This window comes from Fukomys damarensis, unplaced genomic scaffold, assembly GCF_012274545.1.
Source record: "Fukomys damarensis isolate Sample0158 unplaced genomic scaffold, DMR_v1.0_HiC HiC_scaffold_14, whole genome shotgun sequence".
In the NCBI taxonomy this organism is placed as follows: Eukaryota; Metazoa; Chordata; class Mammalia; order Rodentia; family Bathyergidae; genus Fukomys; species Fukomys damarensis.
The window spans coordinates 33,220,257-33,228,639 of record NW_022900926.1 but is presented as its reverse complement, the minus strand read 5'-3'; positions in this window follow the sequence as shown (position 1 = coordinate 33,228,639).

Sequence of the window (8,383 nt, the reverse complement as noted above, 5' to 3'; positions counted from 1 at the left end):
ACACCCTGAACTGATAGCACAGGCAGTAACAAAACAGATCAATCAGGCTCTAGAAAAACTCAAAGCAGAAATAATTTTCCAGATAAATACAGATATGGTGAGCACAATGAAAGGCATGGTTAGAGATTCTAGAACAGAAATAGATAAAAAACAAAACAAAACAAGATGAGCTCAGGACCATGAGGGAAGCCATGAATGCCCAGCATAGGAAATAAATGGAACCCATGAAACAGATTCAAACAGATATCCAGGAGATTAAAAACTCTACAGAAAGCAGCCAGAGCAGCATGATCCAATCTGAAAACAGAATATCAGACAAAGATGACAGGATGGTGGTCAGTGATCATGAAAAGAGAGATCACTTAAGGGACCATGAGAAATCAATCCAACAGCTCCTAGATGACACAAAGATAGTAATATAAGATGATAGGATTCCATGAAAAAAGCAGGTGAAAGTACAAACGACATTAAAACAACTGTGCACAGAACTAATGACAGAAAATTTCCCAAACAGAGGGGAAGAATTTGACATACAGATAAGTGAGGCATATAGGACTCCAACTAACCATGATCAAAAAGAATCTACATGTAGACATATAATAATCAAGATCCCAGAAACCCAACAGAAGAAGAAAATACTACAAGCAGTTAGAGAAAAGAAACAAATCACATGCAAAGGAAAGCCCATCAGAATCATAGCAGACTTTTCAACACAAATCTTCAAGTCAAGGAGTGCCTGCTATCAAGAAATCAATCAATAATAAATGCTGGTGTGGTTGTGGGGAGATAGAAATCCTTCTTCATTGTTGGTGGGAGTGCAGACTAGTGCAACCACTGTGGAACTCAATATGGTGATACCTCAACCAACCAGGATTAGAAGTCCCATTTGACCAGCTATTCCTCTGCTGGGTATCTTCCTAAAAGAATTGAAAGAATTATACCACAGTGATATACTCTCACCCATATTTATAGCAGCACTATTTGTAATAGCTAAAATTTGGAAACAGACCAATTGCCCATTAAAAGGGACTGGATAAAGAAGGTGTGTGTGTGTGTGTGTGTGTGTGTGTGTGTGTGTGTTTAAATAAAATGGAGTACTATTCAGCCATAAAGAACGAGAAACTAGAGATATTTATAGATAAGTGGATGCACATTGAGGCCATACTCTTAAGAGAAATTAATAAGTCACACATGTGTAAATACTGAATAGTTTCTCTGGCGTGAAAAACTGAAAATGTAAATAAGGATCAAAATGTATAATTGATATTGTGTAATAGAAAGAAAAGGTCTAAAAGAGTAGAGGAAGTGGGAGGGGTAGGGAAGGGGTAAAGAAAAGAAAAATATTTAAAAAGCAAAAGCATGGCAACAGTGCCTTTGTAACAGGGAAGTGTGGAGGAGGTGAAAGGAGGGCTGGAAAATGGGGAAAAATAAGAATTCAGATAAGTCTTGTAAAGGTACAAGATCCCAGTGATGAATTTAACTGTATTTATATCTAAAACATACCAATAAACTTAATAAAGACAAAACACATGAAAGTAAAAAATTAAAAACAACAAAGGTCACAACTCCACTCCTACCAAAGCAAAGCTATCAGGCAAGGCAAGAAATTAAAGGCAGAGGGGGAAAAATAAAAAATAAAAGAGCTAACAACAGAAAGTAACATGATAAAGATATGTCAATACATATCAGTTATAACCATCAAAGTCAATGGTTTCAATTCACCAATCAAAAGAAAGAGACTGGCAGAATGGATTAAGAAGCAAAAATCCAATAATATGCTGTATACAAGAAATGCCCCTAGTAAAAAAATAAATGCATAGACTGAAAGCAAAAGGATAGAAAACAGTTCTCCCTGTGACAGGAACCCAGAAAAAAGCAGGGGTAGCTATCTTATTTGCAGACATAGTAGGTTTCAAACCAAAACTAATTAAGAGAGACAAAGAAGGTCACTACATCCTTGTAAAGGGAATAATCCAAGAGAAAGAGATGCCAATCATAAATATATATGCATCAAATACTAATGTCTCCAACCATACAAAACAAATATTAAGGGACATGAAAAACCAAATAAGCACTAATACAATTGTAGTGGGGGACCTCGGTACAACTGAAATACTATTTCAGCTAAAAAAAAATGCTAAATATGTATTAATATTTGACAAAAAGTGACTTGTATAATTTTGGTAAATTATACTTGTTCTGGAAAAGGTGTAACACCTAATGATAAATAATTTCTAAACCAACATTTATCATATTGTTCAATTGATTTTACTCTGATCTAATAATAAAACATGTATAAAATTTTTTCTAATGCAATTATCTGAATATCTGCAGGTATCTAAATACCTGATGATTCATGGCTTCTATATACTAAAAGTTCATTGAAAAGGACTAAATTGGAATAAAGTTGAATACAGCTATTAAACATCTTATCCCATTTAATATTAAGATTAATTTATAAGTATATATATATATATCTACTAAAAATTAAGATATATATTAATCTTGACAGAGAAAGAATGATAATGTGATAATCATATTGGGTTTTAAAGGTCAAATTCTGCCATGTTAATTGATGGACAAGTCTCCCCTTATAGTAAATTAACATGGAGTGATAATGCCAGATTGCAAATTTAAGTGGTCAGTATTCCTCTAGAAAAATATAACATTCCAAAATATTTTAATATATGGTCAACTTTTGATTTTTAGGCAGTCAATAACTCATTTAAGAACCATTTGGCAGTAACAAATTCACTCTAATTAAGCCTTAAGCTTTAAGTCTGGGCATCCCAAACAGAAAGAGATTCCCAAGCATCAATTAATTTTAATAAGAGAAGCTCTTGGCAGATTGCTCAATTCCATCAGTTTTTCTAAATATCAAAGCACATTATCTGTACATCAAATTAATTATTTCAATATAAAAATAGTAAATTCAGAATATATTTTTGAATTAGTGACATAATACAATATGTATCTCTCCTATTGCTTATTTGGTAATTTTATTTTAACATATCTAAAATTTCAATTTTTTCTTGACAAAATTACTGGCTATTAAGTCATGAGCCACTCTAATACTATCTTTAAGAAAAAACAATGACACATGTTATGCCAAGAAAACTTTTAAAACAAAAGAGCAATTTGAAAAAATAAATATTAACATCACAATAAAGAAAATTATTATCCTGTGTATTAGAGCAAATATTTTTAGTCCATGTGCTAATATTTCTAGTTCAAAACTTCTTTTCACCTTTTTCTTCTAGTCAGCTCTAATAGCTTGCAGGCTGGTAATTTTTCATTTCTCTTTTTTTAATCAATTAAGTTTATTGCTACATCTTGCATATAAAAATTATCACATTCATCATAGGGAATTTTACCTGTACATTATATATCTTGATTCTTATTTTCATTCCTCTACCCTCCTTTCAACCATTCTTTCCCTCCTTATTTACAAAAGATTTGTTTCTATTTTTCTTTCTTTTCCTTTCCTCCATCACCCTCCTTGATTACCCTACCCATTTGAACATTTTATTCCTATTTCACAATATTTATTATGCATTTTTGTTCTCATTTATGCTTTCTCACATCAGATTCTTACATGAGAGAAACAATGCAGTATTTACACATGAGTGTCTGATTTACTTCACTTTAAGAGTTTAGCCTCAAGGTGCATCCATTTAGCTAGAAATGTCTCAAGTTTATCTTTTTTATGGCCAAGTAGTACTTCATTTTATATAAAACCCACATTTTCTTTATCCATTCATCAGTTGAAGGGCATTTGGGCTGTTTCCAAGATTTATCTGTTACAAACTGTGCCGCTATAAACATGGGTGTGCATATATTGCTGTGGTATGATGCTTTTAACTCTTTTGGGAAGATACCAAGAAGGGAAATATCTGGGTCAAATGAACTTCTAGTTTTAGTAAAATTTTTTGGAGTAATGCTTTAGTATTAATGAAGATCCTAAGGTACTCTTTGTCATGAAAGTATCTTATTCCTCCAATTTTGAAAGATAGTTTTGCAGGGTACATCAATCTGGGTTGGAGGTTATTTTCCTTTAGGGTTTGAAATATGTCACTCCACACTCTTCTTGCCTTGTGGGTTTGTGTTGAGAAGTCTGCTGTGATTCTGATGGGCTTTCCTTTGTATGTGATTTGATTCTTTTCTCTAACTGCTTGTAGAATTTTGTTCTTCTGTTGGGTTTCTGGAATCTTAACTATTATATGCCTAGGCATAGATTTTTCTTTTTTTTTTTATCATGGCTAGTTGGAGTCACACAAACCTCTCTTATCTGTATGTCAAGTTCTTCTCCCCTGCTGGGAAGTTTTCTGCCATTACTTCTGTAAACAGTTTCTTAAATTTATTTTTTCCCTTTTATTGAGTTTATTGGTACATTTAAGGTATACAGTACAATTATGTTCATTATTGGGATTGTGTACCTTTACATGACAGGTCTTGGTTCTCATTTTTTTCCCCTTGTCCATGAATAGTTTTTTTAAATGTCATCTGATCAGTCTTATGTTATTCTTCCTTGAATCATCTAACAGCTGCCAGATTGATTTCTTTTGGTCCCTTACTATTTTATGAAATCTTTCTTTTCCTGGTCACTAATTGCAATCCTATCTTCTATATCTGAATTTCTGTCCTTGCATTGACTCATTCTGCTGCTGCTGCTCCTTCAATGGAGTTTTTAATCTCCTAGAAATCTGTTTGCATCTGTTTTATGTATTTCATTTGTTTCCTCTGTTGGAATTCCACCACATTTCTCAGCTCCTCTATATTTATCTCTGTCTGCTCTAGATTTATTAATCATGTCTTATACTATGGGCACAATCTCTGCTGTTATCTGAGATTATTTCTGATTTCATTTTTTCCAGGTCCTCTTTCATTGCCAGTTCAGGAAGTGCAGGTGGTTGAGTATCAGATTGTTCCCTCTTGTTGCCCTTTGGGGTTGCCTTAGGTGATCTGAAAGTCTGGTTTTGAGACTTATTTCCATGTCTTCTCATTTCAGCAGTTGCAGTCTGCTGTGCCTTTGTTGAGGCAACTTTTTGGTCACCCAGTGGTTTCAATTCTCAGCAAGCCATCAAGCAGCTTTTACTCTGCTGCTCACCACTGTACCAATTCATGGGTTTAGAATGATGGCCTTCTATATCCCAGAGCTGACCTGTTGTCTGGGTGGGCTTATGGCTGGGGATGGTGTACTTTTGGGATGCTATCTAGGTGTGCCTCTCACTAGGGCACCTATGTAGCTGTTGTCTGGAATGCTCTTTGACTGGGGCTGTGTACCCCAGTTCCTGTTGTCTGTGTAGGCTTCTGGCTGGGGTCTCATGCACTTAACAATGGTATCAGGGCAAGCCTCTTTCTGTTTCTTGTGCATCTGTGTAGTTCTTTTCCAGGCGGGCCCTTAGCTGGTCCATGCTATGGCGGGTCTCTGGTTGAAGTTTGTGCATGCACAGCTCTTTTCTAGGTGGGCTTGTGGCTTGGACACATGTGCCCACGCCTCTGGGGTCGGGGTGGGCCCTGGCTGGGATTGGATTTCACCCACACCACTCTGGTCCACACAGCTGCTCCCTGGGATGTGCACACACTTACAAATGGTATGGTGGGACTCTCTTGACACTTATTTACACTTTTAGTTTTTCATACCCGAGAAGCTATTCAGTATTTATACATTTGTGGCCTATTTATTTCACTTAAAAATAGATAATGGACCTTCATATGTTAGTAAAGTTACTCAACAAAATCTTCATACCTGGCATATAAACCATATTACAGGTATGCCTTTATAACCCCCAAGGACATGCAATAGTAGAGAGAGCACACCAAAGTTTTAAAAATCAGTTACTTAAGAGGACCCCAGGTGGTTTTGCTTTGCCATGTATCCTGAGCATAATGTAATGGCTGCTCAAAGCAATGGGGCAAACAAGCATGAACTGGAACCTCTAAAGCTGTAAGCCTAAGTAAGCCAAGTATATATTGATTATCTCAGGTGTTTGTAATGGTAAGAGAAAGCTGACTAATATAGCCTCTACAACCATTTCTAACAGACAGCTCTCCACTTATTTTATGGCATTTTCTCCAACAAATTTATGAACTATATTCAAGGATTTTAGTATATTTTTCAGATATTTTTCTTCTTAATAAAATTTGAAAAGCTTCTCTAGTTTTTCTCAAAATTGTTAATCAGGAGCCAGTTCCTTCACAAAGACCTGTGAGAATGTAGCACCTGGTTCCCAAAACATTAATTGAAATTTCCCTTTGGTTGATACATTGTTTTCTAGGCTTTCTCCATATCTTCCTATTTGTTAAGCAGGTTAAAACTGTATTTTAGTCTTTGTCCATCAGACATGCATTCTCATCTGTTTCAGACATATTTTTTATTGGTTTATTTTTTTCTCTGTAGATGGGTCCAGTCTCTTTATATGCCTTGTGATATTCTTACTGAATTTAGTAATACAGTAAGTCTGGAAATCACATTGCTTGTCCCAGGGTTTTCTAAATTAGTTTTTGTTTTATGATTATCTTAGGTTATTCCTATGTCAAGAATTTGCTTCTTTTGCGTGAGGGACTGCCCACTGGTGGACCTCCCACAGACACATCTAGTGTTTGCTGATAAAGGAAGGTGTCGGGGAGACAGCCCACTGGTTGACCCCCTGCAAAAAACATCTGGGATCTGTCTGCTCTTAAGAAAGAGATACTCTTGTTGTCACCCCCACCCTCTAACTGCCCCTCTGCTTTTGTAATCTGAGCTTTGCTTTCCCACTGTATTCCTGCTCACAGCCCTATAAAAACCCCTGAGTTTAGATACCTGGACCCTTCTCTCCGAGGAGCAGAGTTGGGTCCCGGCTGGTGTAAATAAAATTTGTCCTTCTAGACTTGCATTTTCTCATCTGGTCAATATAACGCTATGGTCAGGAAGAACAAAGCCGCCACAGAGGTCTGTGCGGGATCATGGTGGGCCTCAAGCGACACGCTGACCCCTCACTTCATGTGGGAAAGCAGAGGAGATCCAGGCAGCCCAGCTCCAGTCTCAATGGCTTGCCGGAGCCTCGGAATAGAGAGCAGGTAGGCAGTGGACTGGCAGATGACCACTCAGGAGATGAATTTCACTTGATCACCTTTTCAGGAGCTTCTCTCCAGCACCGTCAACCTTGAGAAAAGCAGCAAATGTAACTCCCAGGGTCTGAGGAAGCCCTGCGTCAGTTCTGCTGGGGACTCCTCCCTAGTCAGCCCAACCTCGGGTCTGCCCTCACTAAGGGTCATGTGTTCCCCTCCCACTCTCAGTCCCTGCCCCTGGAGCCTGTAGCAGCCTCCTCGTCCTTCCCCTCATCCCAGCATCAGCCACAGGCCCTGCTTAGCATTAGTGCTGCTCAGCACTGAAGCTGTGGAGACTGGATCTGCTCCCTGACCCAGAGCCTGCTCCTCCCTCTCAGGGAAGGGGCTAGAGACAGGCTGGGGCGGGGGGGTCCCAACATAGAGGCCTGGAACCTGGTTCCCCTGGCCTTGAGTGTGGCTGCAGATAGCCTTCCTCCTCCTCTCTCTCCTCATCTGGGAGCCCCCCAAAATGTCCTGAGTACACGTGAACTCAGAATAGGCACTCTGAGGTTCCATTTTCCCAGCCTTGCTCCTCAACCCTCATTCCCTTGCTCTCCCTCAAAGCACGCCCACCGCACCTGTCACTGAATCTCTCCATAGAAACAACATAGGATGGAGCAGGTGATGATCAGCAGCAGGACCCACACATTTGGAGTGATCACCACAGAGCTGGATGGGGGCAAGTTTTGTGTGGTGGGTGGAGGTGCTGGAATGGAAACAAGAGAGTGTCAGCCCTTGGTCTGACCCCAGTCTGAGCAGAGCCCTCCTCAGCTCTCCTCACTTCAGGTGGCCCAGCTTGGCTGACAGTTCCTACCCCTGTGCTAGATGGCAGCCCCTGTGACGGGTCCTGGGCTGGGAAGTGAGGGAGCAGATGGTCCCTGTGTGCAAGGAGGCATTAGGTAGGGAGCAGCCAGCGGACAACGCCCCCCACTCTTCTGCTGGCAGGAGAGGAGGTGACTCATCAGGGTGGTGTGAGGGAAGCATCTCAGGAGCTGATAGTTGAGGTGCTTTGGAAGGGTTTCAAGAAAGACAGCAGAAGAGGTGGAAAAGAAAAGTGATTCTGGGGTGAGGAAAGACTGGAAAAATCCTGGGCAGAAAATAATGCCCCTGTAGGGAAGTCAGCAAGAAAGCCACAGTGCAGCCATCAAAATACGTGCAGTGAGCAAGACATATCAGAAAGTGCAGGGGATTTGGCTCAGTGGTTCTGCTGCCTGCCTCACAAGCACACGGGCCAGAGTCCCAATACAAAAAACAAAAACAAATTAAAATAAAATAATTTAGCCAGGCGTGA